This window comes from Melospiza melodia, chromosome 1 (genome assembly GCF_035770615.1).
Source record: "Melospiza melodia melodia isolate bMelMel2 chromosome 1, bMelMel2.pri, whole genome shotgun sequence".
NCBI lineage: Eukaryota > Metazoa > Chordata > Aves > Passeriformes > Passerellidae > Melospiza > Melospiza melodia.
The window spans coordinates 96,729,340-96,745,474 of record NC_086194.1 but is presented as its reverse complement, the minus strand read 5'-3'; the positions used below and the strand labels follow the sequence as shown (position 1 = coordinate 96,745,474).

The following is a 16,135-nucleotide window of genomic DNA, read 5'->3' as shown; positions in this document are numbered from 1 at the left end:
GGCAGAGAGTCTAAGAATGATCCCAAACACCACAAAGTATGTTTTGAAATTATAATAAACGATGTCTCTACCATGATACTTGTCCAAAGAGAACCTAAAGAACAGCTGGTAGAAAAAGACATCTGATACACCGAAACACTGCATTCAAACCATTTTAGGTAGATCCACTTGTGTTTTGGCTGGTAGAACCTGCACTATCAGAAACAACTGAGGTAGGGTGCATGGTAACCAGCTCCAGCTGCTCTTTATCAAATAAGTGAGATTATATCAAGTTAGATTTATTAAATCTCGGCTGTTGGTAAAATCATCATCTGTCAATAGGTACGTGAACAAGAACTCTGTTCATGCCTTGACTGGACAGAAGACACATTTAGAAATAGTTGTGAGACCTTCCACTCAAGACAAAATTTAAACATCACACCTTGCTATTTTTACCTGAATTAGCACCCCTAGGTGCGTACCACAAAAAGGATTGTATAGCCACTAGGTAATGAGAAGGGAATGATAATTCTGGTTGTCCAGCAACCCCCTGCAAATACTTCTATTTGAAGTATTCATGCTCTTTGATCACAAATAGGGCAAATAATGTCATACAATTATTACAGAAAAAGTGAGTTGATTAAAAAAACCTGACCTTTAGAAAACATTTGCAAAAAATGCCCACTGTTTGTTGAAAGATAATGCTCCGGGCAGTTCCAGGAAAAAAAAAAGTCAAACCAAATAAACAAACAAACCCACCCAGTTTAAATAACAGGCTTGGAGAAAAATACTTCTACCAGACCAAAAATATCCCAAACTGCATTAAATAAACAAAAAAAAATTGGCTACTTTGTAATATTTCCTGTGGGGTTTTTGGGATGGTATTTCTGTGGGTGTTTTTCATTTTTTTTTTTCACTCTTTAACTATTAAAATCATCCAATTGCTTGTCCTGTTGACTCTGCTCCATCCTGCCATACATAGTATCTTGTCTGCCTAGCCTAGGATTACTGACATCCTTGGCTGCTGGAACACAAACATGCCCTTGACAGATAAATTTTGACTCTCAGGGTGAGAAAGAATGACAGGCAATTGCTATGTGCTGCATCTGATGGGTAATGCAGAGTGGGATTGAAGTCCATTGATGCACCTGAAATAATTGCTTATGCATTCTGCACATTAACAAAGGACGTTTACAAATAATAATAAAAAGAGGACGATAGGGATGAGATGAGGAGACATAAGGACAAATGCAGAAGAAAGTGACAGTGTCTGAAAATTTTATTAGATTTATATGCAGTGAGGACTCAAAAATGGGATAGCAATTTTTACACTGAATAACAATAACATCAGAGTCAAGTGATACTCTTTAAAAAGCATTTTAATTATCAAATTAGCACTCAAAATAATTTGAGTGTTTTCCTTATCAGCACTTACCTTTTCAACACCACCACTCACACTCTGTATTTACTCATTTGTATTCATTCAAGTAGAAGCCATGTGTATCACGTTTTTCACTTTATTTTTTTGACACATTCTCTTTCAAGTAGTAGTTCAGAGGAGGAAGGGCCAAATTACAAAAAGCTCTGGTTTATAGAAAATCTGAGTGTCACTATATAGGAGGTCAGATTTTAAAAACAACAAACCAAAAACTAGCAGGCTATTTCATTATGAAAATATGAAACACAGCTCTACTGAGAGGTCTGCTCATCAGTCAGAACCTTTATTGAAAGGCCTAGAGATACTTTTTTCCTTCTTTTAACAGGGTAAATCAGGAATTCTGTAACATCTGTTTGGAGTTACAGTGAGATGGATCTACACTGGATATGTTAATTATGCCCAAAATTATTACTATTTATAGTAATAGTAAAGGAATAAAGGAATAAAAAGTGCTCCTTGTGACAGTAAATGAAACTTTTTAAGATATATAGTCATATATTTAATATTATGGCAAATATGTACCATGAATACTATTAATATTTTAGAGAGAATTGAAAAGACACTTAACAAGCAAACATACAAGGCTCCTAAACAGAAAGACAATGGCTTTTCATTTTGTTATATAATTATTACTCCAGTTTAATGAATGAAATATTACTTGAACTAGAAGAGATTTTATAGAAAGCTTGTTGCAATAAATTTGAATGAACTCAGATTTGGCAGAATGGCTTCATCATAAAATACAGAAGTATTGTGTAAAATTCTGCTCAGACAGTTCAAGAAAATGAAAATCTAGTAAAGAAATACTAGTTTCTAACTTTTCTTCATGCTATAAGTATTCTTAGAAATCTGTAATTAATTTTTCCATTTAATAATATTGTTTTTATTTTCAGCATTTTCTTAAATAGGAAAAATGAACAATGTAATTGAGTCTTTTTTTTTTTTTTTTTTAGATTATGCATTAAACTTAGTATAAAGCGGATCTATGAAAGTGTGTAACACACAGAGCCAGTATGCTGGAGGATAAAATGCCAAGGAGGTTCTTAATGAATGTACTTTGGATCTTCATACTTGGCTTTTAAGAGAGCTGCTTAAACTATCACCTCAGCTCCACATACAGAAATGCTGCAGAATAACTAACCAACTAACTAGATGGTCCAAGGGGACTACAAACAAACAAGGAAAAGGAAGTCAGAATCTAGGTCTCCATTTCAAGCCAAGTCCTGTGGGTAGTATTGAGCTCCACAAACAAACCAAAATTTTTGTGAAATAAATAAATGGCCACAGACAAGTGTTTGGCAAATGTGTGTCTGCATTTACAACTACACTTAGCACCTGCTGGCAGCCTTCAGAGAACAGCAGCCAGGAGCCTACCTAATGCTTATAGACTCTAGATCAAATGAACCAGTTCAAAAAGCTGCATGATGGGATCAATGCAAGAGTACATTGTTGATCAAGAAATGTCAAAAGTCATGTATGCTTTCTGAAAAAGAATGGGTTTGCTTGCCTATTTACCTTTAGTGGGAAAAAAAAATGTTTCAAACATTTTACCAATCAAGTCAGTCACTATGGTATTTTGTAAGTGTATTTGGTGTGCTGGACAAAGGATTAATGCAGTCAGTGAGTAAATTAATGCATTAAAAGAATAATAAATCTGGCCTAAATGGGGAAACAAAAACTATTCATCCAAGTCATTTAACTGAGTATTTATCATCAGTTTTGGAGACTGTTCCAAATATACTGTACTCTGAAAGCTAACAGAACACATAATTCTGGTACCTAAATACAAAACTTTTAAACTTATGTGGTAGACAGAATTTTTCTTCAACAATTTCTTATTTTTAATCTCAGACATCTACTTTGTTATGAATATCTCCATAAAGGTTTGCCACATCTGAGCTGTGGTTCCAGGTCTGGGCTATTCAGTACAACAGAGATGGACTTCAGCACCCACAGACCCCAAATCCCACTCTGCTGCAACACAGGACAGTAAACAAAGCTTACATCATACATATCCCAACCAACACAGTCATTGCCTTAAAAAGTATTGACAGCTGAGACATCTGCAGCAGAAAGATGGTACTTCAGCCCAGGACTGTCTGGTGTACGTCAGCAAATCTGATCTTTACAGGAAGACCCCTCACCCTAAAATCTGAAGTGATAAAGTCGACAGAAACTGAACCACAGCTGCTCTTAAAGTAACCTGACCAAGTCTCATGATGTAAACTCTCTTAGTTCCCTTCTGGTGGTTAGAAGAGAATCTTTAAACAATCCATTGCAAGATCAGCATTGTGAAACCTGACCTCTGCTAAATACAAATTCCAGTAATCAATGTGGTTAGGTAGGTGTTTATTTCATTTCAAAGTAAAATCTTTCTACCTGGAAATATTTTTCCCCACTCAAACCACCAGGCTAGAAGGTTCAAAAAAGAAGCAGATCGAAGCTTTGTCTCTCCCAAAAGAGGGACAATCCTCAAAGATTTGCTACAAAATAATTACCCGAACAAACATTCTGTGACACATGCCAGTAAGTTACACCTCTACAAAACAATTGGGCCTTTGTGAAAGGTTCTGTTAATACAAAGGAAGATAGTGCTTGAAAGTCATTCTTTAACATGCTATGTTATCTTACCTATGACAAGCCACAATAAAAAGAGAAGCCAGGAAGAAGTAGTAGCAAAGACTAGATTAGCCTCTATATGAACTTATTAGGAGATGCAGCTTTTGCTGAGGCTTGACAATAGCAACCACTGAAAATATGCTCAAAGTTACTCATTTAAAAGCATAACATAGTCATTTTAATCTCTGCTTATTTTTAACTGTAATATATGCTTTTGCAAAAACAATATCATACTGAGGCAGATGACTTAAACTTTGCATTGTTTTTATGAACCAGTGAAGAGCAGGAGATTTCTGCAGTCTAGACACACACACAAGCTCCAAAGCTGGAAGCAGAACCGCATTTTACTGTTCTAGCTACTTACTGTACAGTGAGATACAGCCCCTGACACAAAGATTGTACAATCAAAACCCATTAAAAACTTGAGAAAAGGAGGATGAAGAGATGGTGGAGTCGTTGGAGCACACATGTCCCATTCTTGTGAGCACTGAAGCATCGTCAGTGGGGCTTTTGTTTCAACTAAAAATGCAAAATTTACACAGATGGCCCCAGTGTAAAAAGTGATGTCTCTGCAGCATCAAAGAAAGGAGAAGAATCATGGTAGGTGAAGAGAAGGAAAGGATGCTAAGAGGAAAAGAATTAAGGTAAACATGTATCATCAGGAAGAAAATGAGACTTTACAAAGAGGAAGATGTTACCCTGAGGTGCAAGAACAAGTGTCCAGAAAATAGATTATGACAACAACAATGGAAGAGAGATAACAAGAGTCTGGTGGGACACAATGGTCTTGCTAGGAAAGCTGGTGTCAGCTTCATAACATGTAAATATTGCAGGGTTAAAAAGTCTCCTTTTCAGGTAAAGCAATTTCTCCATATATCTCTAGAGAAGGGAAACTATGGAAACTCATTAACCCCTGAAGTTTGTTCTAACTCACTGTCACCCCATACTCTTGAAATTATATATAATTTAGTATATTAGATCTCTTTTACATTATCTGGATTATGAACTATAGTCATTAAAAGCTGTTTCCTCTTTCACATGTCGCTATCCCAGGACTGTTCCTCACTGGTTTGTTGTTGGTTTCATGTCAGTTTTCATAGAACTCCCTTTTCTTTACCCATTTCCAAGCCTCATTTTAATGAATCTCCCTAAAAAGCTCATAAAACATTAAAGCAATAGTATCTAACACTAATTTTCAATGGAGTTGGGCTAGATAGTAATTGTACTCTGCTGTCAGTAATAAGGAGACTTAGCTTGAGGCAAAAAAAATTAACACCGACCTCATTTAAAGAACTTGAAGTATTTGAAATAAAGTTGAACTCTGCATATAGATATATATTTAACAGTATTTGATACAGCCTTAGAGTAAAAAACCAACTTCAAGAGAGGGAACTAGGCTATACTGCCTTCCTGTGTAATCTGTCTGTGTTTAACAAGTCTGAAAAGCTTCAGTAAGTCAGATGCCCCAATTTATTTTCTTAATGAGAGGAATATTACATCCCCATATTGCTGAGGTCACTTTTAGGATCATTACTATGTATGAAGAGGCTCGCAACCCACCAGCAGAAAAGATCAGGAAGTAATTATAGAATTACTGTTGGTTTTTATCAAAAGATGAAAAAAGCAAGCATTTCCCTGTGTTTGGTAAACTTTCATGTCATAAAATCTCTGAGGCTGGCACACTGGAAAGTAAGCACTTCACTTACAAGCAGATAGAACATGTGATCTTGTAAAATAATAACAGAGATGTATTTGTAAGACTTGTTTAGAAGGCACAGACATATTGCCATGAAAGTGTGATTTATTTATTTTTTACTTACAGCAACAGCTTTGTGAAACAAAGGGAGAACAAAGCCATCATGTCAAACAATGTTTGTAGTCAGACCTTGTGAAAGACTGGAAGGGAACTTCCTGCTATTTGTATGTAACTTGGATGTCTCCAACTGCAACTGGTTTATGCTTGATTTTTTTTTCCTTGCAGTGCATTAAGTTACTGTGTTTTGACTTTTTTAATAACGAATACTCTGATGTATATGAATGAATACTATGTTGAAAACACACTGGTTAGTTGTGAAAGAAAAAAAGTGAAGACATATACAGTGCATTCTTATATGTGCATTGAAATACTTCTACCCTGGTCAAGGATTGCATCCCTGGGTGAAGGAAGCACTAAACATAACATGAAAAATGAAGTGAGCCATATGCTACACCAAAATGAGGATCAGTGCATGTAACTCCTTCCAAAACCAGCTTCCTTTCCTTGACAACAGTATAATAAAAAATACTACTTTCCAAAATAATTTGCAAGGAGAATATAGAGATTGACAGTTAAAACTGTCAGTATTCTTCAAACACCCCCCTAAAACCTCAGGTCATTTCCCCCTATGCTAATGTTTTTGCAAGGAGGACAACTCGGTCTTTTTCACTGAAAAGGTTAATGGAGTAAGTAACCTGCAGGTAACCAACATTTGCTGGAATTGTTCTTTTTTTTTCTTTTGTTTTCCTTTTCTTTTGGGAGCAAGGTGGGAGGGCAGAGGGGCAGGTGGTGATGTGGAGAGGAGGAGTGGAGCAGGGCAGAGGCTTGAGAAGTATATGTCCATATTGATTAGCTGAGTTTTTAATGCAGGATATAGTGCTATGAATTCTATTTCCAACAATAAACAATAATCAACAATAGGGATATATAACAACAATAAACACCATTGGCTGAAAACAACCAGTGCAATAAATTCACACTTTTATAAACTGCCTAAAAGTTACGCATCTGTCAAAGCTATGAAGATTTGAAATCACTCAACTTTCCCTTAACGCTTTCTTTCTTTTATGGTAGAGTTTTGAACAAAATGCGTTAACTTTTAAGGGCAACAGAGAGAACTGACATTTTCCACACATCATATCTTAATTTCATCCCTTACAGTATTAAAAAGTTTGGCCTCTTTGCACACTCCTTAATTACATCCCCTGATAGCACAGTAATCAAGCATGGACAAGACTGAGACTATCCAAGTCAGTTCACTTTATAAATGTCAGGGTAGACAGACCATAGGTACAAAGCTAGCTAACTCCAGGCTGTGTAAAAATCTCTGACACTTTCCTATTACTCATTTAATCTTTCAAGACAGCCTCCCTCATCTACTGTCTTATTTCCTTACAGATAAAGATCTTCAAGCATCAGTCTATTTCTTTTGATATGTCTCACTTTCTATCAGCCCATGAAAAAATGCATCCTCTCTCTCCTCAGTCAAACACTGCTCTCACCCCATAGCAACCAATTTAATTTTCTGGCCACTTGTATTGAAACAACATCCCTACTCACTCTTTTCCCCCCACACAGAGGAGAAATGCTAACCCCACAAAAGCAACTATCCAAATCCTACCAGCCTCCAAGCATAATATTCCTTCCACATGCCAGTCACAGTCTTCAGTCTGACGGCAGCCTGGAAAGCTGCATGCATATTTTTGACTCACATTTCAAGAAGCCCTTACTGTCTCATTTAAATGCCACGGGACTTTAAAGCCCTGCATCTACGAGTTCCTGCTGGTGAGGGAATGATGCTCCTTATTCAGGATTACGTTTTACCATAATGTGCTTTTGCTTTCCAGCTGCTGTGCTTCCTCAAATACATACACAGGGAGGGAAAGTGCACTTGCCTTTCCTCCTCCTGCCTTCTCGCACTCCTGCATGCTTCTAACAATTTTTTTTCTTCTTCTCTGTTTGTTGGTTTGGGGGGGTTTTTTTGCAAGCTTCAGAGAATCACAGGGTGGGAGAAAAGTGCAGCCATTCGTGGGATGCTGCCTGGAAGTGGCCTCGGTGCCGAGGGTGCTGCGGGCTGGGACGCGGGTGCTGCCCCAGCCCGCTCCCCGGCTCGGGCTCCCTTGCTGCAGTGCAGGCTGGCGCTTCACTCTGCTCCAACTTTCCATGCAGAAACTCGGCACGATGCAGGCAGCCAGACAAAGCAGCACTTACCTTAATTGAAATCTTTTCCCTGGTAATGCTGGAGAATCAGTCCAATCAACAGCGATCGGGGAGAATCTAAGTTTCAATCAACACCCTCCGGGTAGCCGCATGCTGCTCTGCCTTTTTTTCAGTGAACTCCTCACTGTCTGGAGGAGAGAGAGAGAGAGATCAGCTGAAATCCTCCGAGGCTCGTGGGGAGTGAGAGAAGAGGCACCAAAGCAATGTTTCTTAGCGGGAGATTCTCAGCCGGCGTGCTCAGGTCTGGAGGATCCTGTAAGTGCTGTGATAGGCTCCTGTCATGTCCCCTGAGCCGTGAGATGATCATTGACCTGATTAGCTCGGAACACTCCCTACATGCAGGGAAAGCGCTCAGAGGATTGGCGGGTCGCAGGGGAATTGGGAAAGGCACCAGGGCCACTTGGGAATCTTCATTCTTCCAGACTAATGGATGTGCTGCAGCTGAGGCTGTAATTTGTGAGGAGGTTACGCACAATGTTAACCATCTGAGGACTTAAACAATTGTGCTGTTGCGTGCTGTTTCTCAAGGTACACCAGCATTCAACGCGGGGTAGAGCTGAGTGATTAGAGGCTGATGTAGCCATTTCGTAATACAAGGCTCACTGTGCGAGATGTTCTGTAAGCTGAGAGATAAAGTGGATCCACACATTTGTCTCTGACCCCGGAGACAATAGCAGTTAATGGGTAGAATAAGGGAAATTAGTATGGTGGGCTCATGTTAGCCCCCAGATGGCAATCAGTCAGCATGGAAAGAAAAAGAAAAGAGCAACAACACCCAAGCAGATTAGAATTATTTAACAAGTGCATGTGGCAATTTAAATAAAATGTGGAGAAAGAATTTCAAATTAGTACAGAAAGGACTTCTCAACATGGAGATAAATCAGGAGAAAAGCACAACAATAGAGCAATGCAAGTTCTTCCCTCTCTTACAGCAGAGGGGAAAACCCAACAAGGAATGCATTTAAAGGATCTAATTTGCCTTTCCCTTGCACTGAAACAAATAAATCTATTAAAGATGACAGTTTAAATTTACATCAGGATAAAAAAAAGGCAGAGTGAAAGAAGAATGAGGTGTATTCATTACTTGTTTTTGGTTCAAGGGTATTATGGAAACTAGACTTCAGTGTACCAAGTATTCAGGCTTGCATGGTCAAATGAGTCAAGTCAAAGTGTGTCAGCTTTTATGACTGCTCTCATCTGCTGTTTTCCTGTGCTTGGACGATAATTATGGCACTGAGCAGTTGACTCCATTTTACATTCAGATTTATCTATGGAAATACCATCCTGTGACTCAGAATAATTATGTTCACAGAATAATATATTTAGTATTGATGATCTGGAGCACTAATATAAAATAGAAATCAATATTTTTATAGCAACTAATGAAGAAGATTTAAAACCTATAATAGCAATGCTAGTTCATATGTAGTTACCATAAGTTACTCTATGAATGCTGAAATAAAGTTAGTCATAAACATATATTGAAATTCTTAATCAAATTTATTTACTTTGGGTCTACTCATACATTTTTCTGGTAAATTTGTGTAATTGTGTTTTAGTAGGAAAAGCAGTAATGAAAGCAATTTTAAAGTTGTTAAGTGGCAGAGAAAATGGATTATATGTTTACTTTCTGAAGGCATTCACATCAGAAAGCTCATTATTACAGAGAAAAGAGTATCATGTGATTTAGATCACAGAGAAGTAACCATGGAAGTTTGAAACACCAATTTATTTAGCAAGATGGAAAACAAAGATTTTTCACCCTGGCTTTAATGCCTAAGAAACAGGAAATAAATGTAAGTGCCCCATATTTCCACTAGACAATCAGTAGGAACACATCAATTTTTCTACCCTAGCAGTGTTAGCAATATAATTTTCAGGTTCCTCCTCTGGAAGTGCCATTCTCCACTGAAAAGTGCCTCAATGTGCAAAATCTGGATTATAAGATTGGCAAAATTTTATATTCAGACAGCAAAGATTTTAGAATATGGGTTACTTTTTTTTGTAATTTCTTGAATGCCTATCACCCAGGGATTCATGCCTGCCCTGGGGCTAACGGTAAAAAAGTCATAAATAATCTACTAATTAATCAAATAAGAAGGCTTTTATGCACGTTAATATGAAACATAAACACATTATTGAGTAAAGGGTTTTATGTGTCAGGACTAAGATTTCCTGTTACAACCCCCACCGAAAAAGAGGCTCTTCTCCTTACCTATACATTTGTACCAGTGAAAGGGTGGAAGTCATCCCAAGGCGTACAATCTTATCTGTTCTGACATGGCATCCCTCATGAAACATGCAATCCACAGACACATGTTGTATTATTAATGATTTTAAATACAATTAAAAAAATTAAATATGAAAAAGACCTTATTAAGACAATTTGTTTGCCACTTCTGTAAGCTTCCAATTTCAGGATTCATGCTGCTTTGTTTAATTGAATCTTAGCTCTCACCAGCCCTAGAAATTTCAACACTTCTCTTAAACTGCTGTTCCAACCTATGAGATCTCCATAACAGGAATTCTTTTCCATTTATTGCTTTTCAAACATCTTTCAACATTTTTATACTAAAAAAAAAATATTCTAATAATTTAAATGGTAATCATTCACATTCAATGGTCTGATTGTCTTTTTAAGGTTTAAAAGTCAACATTCATCAGAAGTTCATTGTACAAAACTGAATTATTTTAATTGCTTCTCACCACAAGTAAAGGTCTGGGGAAAAAATAACAGCAGATCCAGAGAAGGGACTGAAGCATGAAGGAAAGAAACCTGAAGTGACAACATGATTTTAGTTTGTGCCAGAAACAACTGGGACTTACTGTAGTCTTGGACTATTAGGTAAGACACTGGCATTTTAAATTTCGTGTTAACAAAAGAAAACAATGATCAATGATTTGACTCACTCATGAATCTTGCTACAGTCTAAGTAACAGAAGTAAAGTCTGGCACCTTGGGTCCTACTCCCAATCCTAAATATAACTTAAAATTTTGAATTCAGTTCCTATGAGTCATCTTAATAAAGGGACAGAGGTTTTTCTGAACTAGAAAAGTAACTTGTTTTCAATAGGAAATTATACAGTAACATATAGAGATTAAAAAAATTAGGCACCCTTCTCAGCACATCATTCTTACAGAAAGGGGGCAGTATACTAAAGCAGTAAAAAATAAAATAAAATTCTATGTTATCTCTAATTAATCTTTTGAATTCACTGCTCCAAGCCATGATTGTAGGAAAGAATCAATATGTACGTGTGAGAGTATTTTGAAATCATAACAGAATCTAAAATAATTACACAATAATACTTTCTCTGTTCAGTATTGTTCCTCAATGCAAAGCAAAAACATTTTTTCATGGGCAAGACAGGTTACTATTCATGGGGAAAAGAATCACTGTCCAACTAATGATTTAGCAGCAAAATTTAAAAGACTTTTACAGTATCATTGAATAAACCATAGTATTTTTACTGTCAAATGCCATTAGATATTTGTGCTTCCCTAAAAGATTTTTTTAAAGATGAGTAGCCTATTTAAAAAAGCCCTATTTCCAAACTTGATAATTTGTTTAGACTGAATGCCAAAATAAATGCAGAAAGCTGTACTAGTGTAAGTTTCTTAATATTCTTCTAAAGACCTTCGGTTTGCAGACGCAAAATACTTCAGCTCAATACCTTATCATGCATCAATGTAAAGTCAATACAGAACAAAAGGCCATAGAGAAACACTAAGAAAAGTGCTAATACAGTCACAACTTTCCTGCTGGCCCAAGTCCCACACAGAGTCTGTCGTGTCAGCTCTGTTGATTCTCAGGAACAGAAAGGAGTAGAAGCAAACAGTGTCTATGTCCATGTCAACACACAGAATTATTCTTCTTCTACATTTAAAAAGATCCTTTGGTATGAATGAAGAAAAATGCTATACAGAATGCTGTTAGAGTGTTAATTTTCTGCAAAATTTCTTATTTTCTAAAAAGTAAATAACAAAAAAGAAATATTGTCTGTTTCATTTTGGTTGGAAACACAGAAACTAGAAATAAGGTGTGAGTACTCTAGGAAAGCAGCAAACCCAGCAGAGTACATAGAAAAGATTAAATAAAACTATATTTATCCTTCATCTCTTCAGAGAAAAACAGAAATAATAAACCACTTAAAGACATTAAAAATGCTCTGCAGAAAGGTATTTGAGCTATTCAAACTTTCACAACCATATTTTCCATATTTTGGCAACCAGTTTTTCCCCACAGCCTCTATCGACAATGAGACAGGTTAACTCACAGTGATACTTTACTGCCATGCACTGTAGCTCTGAAACGTTACTCTCATCCTCATTAATTTCAAAAGTACCAGCTGAGCAAAGGCAACTCCAAGCTCTCATCTGGCCTATATCAGCACAGCTATATTGATCTAAGTGGAATTGTACAGCAGATTTATAAATCAGTGAGGTCTCATGTAACAGCAATACAATTGGTCATCAATGAATACTACAGCAGATTTCAAAGATCAACCTTCCTGTAACAGCATCCAATATTTTATTTTTTGATACGGATCATTTCTTTCCAAAATTCTTGGCCATAGTGAGTACGGACAACAAGGGGAATTTCTCTGCACCAAAGAGTTTAATCTTGAGCATTCAGGGCTTTAATTCAGCATCTTGTTCAAGAGGTTCTAGATGTTAAGGTAAAGATGTGATCTGGATGGAAGGAGACAGCTGAATCCTTGTCATACTTAGTGGAAAACTGCTGACTTCATCAGGCTTCCCCTTGTGGTACCTCAAAGGGCTTAGACAAATCCAAACTGCTTTGTGTCATCTGATCACTGTTCTCACTCCCAGTTTAGCGATAATTATCAGTACCACTCTTTTTACTTAAGCCATACTTCCAAATATAAGGAAAGTAGCACAGCATGTTGCTTTAAGACACTTCTGATACTGTTATGTAAAGTGCAGCTTGAATTTCATCGTTCGCTTTTATTAAGCCAGCCTTATAGGCTGAGACAATTCAATGTTGGTGATCTATGTTTCCCTTAAGACATTCTCACAATATTTGAGACATTTCGGAGGCATAGGTAACCCTAGATTTAAATAAAGGCCCACAAAATGACTAAACAAATGAAAGTTTTGGAGTGTCCTAATAACATTTTGGAATGGTCCCAAAATAATAATGAGAGGGGAAAAGCAGGTGGTGGTAAAATACTCTACAATTCAGTTCTGGGAAAAAATTATGAACATTATGCTTTTTAAGAGTAGGGAACTTATAGGTAAAGAGGGTACATAGCCCTGTGAGTGAAAGGAAATATAGGGGGATAATATTTTTAAGGATATGTTCAGGTCTAGTAAAGAGAAAATGAATGTAGAAAGAAGCTGTAAAATGGAAACAGGCCACCACTCTTTTGGAGTTTAACTACCATCTGAGAGAAATAAACTTTGTATCCCAGAGGAATGCCATTCATGTTCAAGAGCCAAGTAAATTATTGTTGAGTATAATTATAAAGAAGGAAACAGAATGAACAGTTATTCAAAAGTGATATATGCTTGCAAAACTATTTCATTTACAGATGCATACTATAAAGGCACTTCTGTGAAATAATGTAATCAAAATTCTGTTCAGTCTGTTTGTTGTGTCTTTCTGTATGAATTGAGATCCTTAGGACCACTAGAACGTACCCTACAGGACGAAGGAAACCTTGAATATAAAGTTAGGTAATCTCTGCTGTAAATTTCTGTCAGCAATACACCTATACAGCTCAGCTGTAAAAGAAATTAAACAGTTGTAACTAAGAGCATGGTTTTGCAGCAAAGTTTGTAGTTTCTGGTCTGGGTCTTTTTGCTGGGGGCTATAAAGCTACTTTAGACATAGCAGCAAAAATAGAAGCACCCTGCAATTTGCACCACAGGAGCAGTGTGGGAAACAGAATGACTCAGGGACATCCTTTCTAAAGTACAATTCCTCCCTCACATCCTTCTTGTTCAGGTGAAGGGAACAGTGTGATTTGTGGTATGATCTGCCCCAGCAGCAATTTACAACTTCCCAGTAAAATCTCTCTGCTCACTCTCTTCTGCCATCAACTTGCTTTAGCATGCAGGGACAGGGGGAGAGGATAGTGCAGCAAGTCATGTGCAGGGATGCAATGTACTGCTTGTAACCACATAAATATCTTACACTCATCCATTAGCCTCCCTGTTCCTGTCTCTCTGAATAAGGAGGGGTTGCTTGTCCCCTTGAAGGGGACAAAACTGAACTGCAATTTAGTCTTGGGATTCTCCCTGGCATTTTTATGGCTGAAGCCTGTCTGCTACTTACTCGGACTAATACTATAAATCTAGCACACTTTAAGGGCTACATTTTCAGTGTCATAAAGCATCATATCTGTCCATTTTTCAGGGTAACCACAGGGCTTTTATAATAATAAAGAAAATATGATCTTAGGATGTGACAGCATCTCTGTCTGAGATTTTTTCAGAGACTACTGATTTCTGGAAAAGCTCAGAAAAATATAGTAACAAGTATAAACACTAATTAACTTTCCAACAATCCTCACTTGCATCTGTCTGACTAGTGGGAACTTTGATTTGTTTCTTTTTTTGATTGCTATTGTTTGTTTTTATTTTTATTTCACCCTTGACTCTTTTCTTATATGATATTGCTCTTCTCTTTTGCAGTTTTTCCATTCCAGAGTCATCGTTATTCTGTTTTTTTTTTATTCTTAAATTTCCAATCTCTTTTAATATTCCTCCTTTCTTGTTTTCTTGCTCTTTATTTTGCCAGTCTTATAAGGAGAAGTATACTGCCTTTTCTTGGCAGTGTTAGAATGGATGGGTATAGAGGGAAATAACAGGGAGAATAATAGATGCATTTTTCTATATACACACAAAAAATGTCTTATGTAGGAAAAGGAAATCAAATGCTACCAAAATTGCTTTTATTTTTCATTCCCTCAACTACTATTCAGGAGGAGCTGGAAAATCCGTAAATCCGAAAATCCGAGCATGACTGGAAACATTTTAATTCCTAATACAGTCTTATTCTTCATAGTCTGAAACAAGTTTTCCCTCAGATGACAGACACCAGCCCATTGACTGTGAAGGACAACTGCCTTGTAACAGGGAAGAAGGCTGAAAATAAAATAAATAAAATAAAGAGTACCTGCAGCAGTATTGTGCAAGCCCTGAAGGAGTAGGCTGATGTGAACAGCAGCCAGACAAGCCCTTATTTGGGGTCATCACTCTCCCTTCATGTGGGCCCATGCTGGCTAGCACTTGATTAGATTTGCTGTGGGAATACTCAAGCTAGCACGTAAAGGTGACAGTGAGCAGGAGGGTAAGGCAGGCCCTCATCCCAGCTTCTTCAGAGGTTATCAGGAACAGAAGTTATTTAGTGCCTTCCATGTGCCTAATGGCAAGATTATTATTCCCAGAAGCATTGCACTGCATCCAATTGTGTATTAAGTTACATGACATAAAGAAGCTGAAGTCTGTACTGTATATAAATCTTATTTTTAGATACCAAGGAACATGAAGATTTCAATCTAGTACAAAGACACTGACACTGATTAGCAGGGTCTAACCCTGTCGAGTTTCCTTCTTGTTTTTACCACTCACATCATTACTCTCTCCAACACCTTCTATTACAGGCATATGATACACATTATGTGCTACATAGTACTCTGCCATGAGTTTGCTTCCCTACAGCAAAAATTCAGAAAAAAACAGTGCTTCATTTTTCAGAGCTGCATGTTAATTCCCATTTGCCTGCTTGTTTTGACTACATCCTGAACTTCAAAAGTCTCATAAGCCTTTGTGATTATCAGGTTTCTGAAGGTTTACCTTAAATCATCAGCTGAAAAGAGAATGAAAAGGCAATAATATACAAAGATGTGTTCTTAATTTTTCCATTCTGTAGTCATTATTTCCAGTTGGATCTATTAATGCCTTCGATTTAAAAGCTCAGAAGGCAGAGATTCAGATCACAATATGAAATGTGACACTCAGTTCTAGTCAGCAGGAAACTGAAGGTGGCAGGAGGAGATCGGAGCTAAAAACGCCTTAGCTCAGGCAGCCCAAGCAAAAGCCAAGTCTCAGCTGCTGCCTCTTCACTCAGGGAAGCAGAAACCATGGTCTGTCA

At 37.2% G+C, this 16,135-nt stretch overlaps 1 protein-coding gene across 3 annotated transcripts in view; it reads right to left on the bottom strand.

The window, feature by feature from the left end:
• CDH12 (cadherin 12) overlaps positions 1–16,135 on the bottom strand; it is a 532,349-nt gene that overhangs the window by 214,746 nt on the left and 301,468 nt on the right. The window contains exon 2 of one of the 3 annotated variants that reach the window (XM_063162424.1): positions 8,004–8,140. The exons of the other annotated variants lie outside the window; for them this stretch is intronic. The gene's annotated coding sequence lies outside the window, so the exon portion shown is untranslated. The remainder of the gene's footprint in view (positions 1–8,003; positions 8,141–16,135) is intronic. 3 annotated transcript variants of the gene reach the window in all.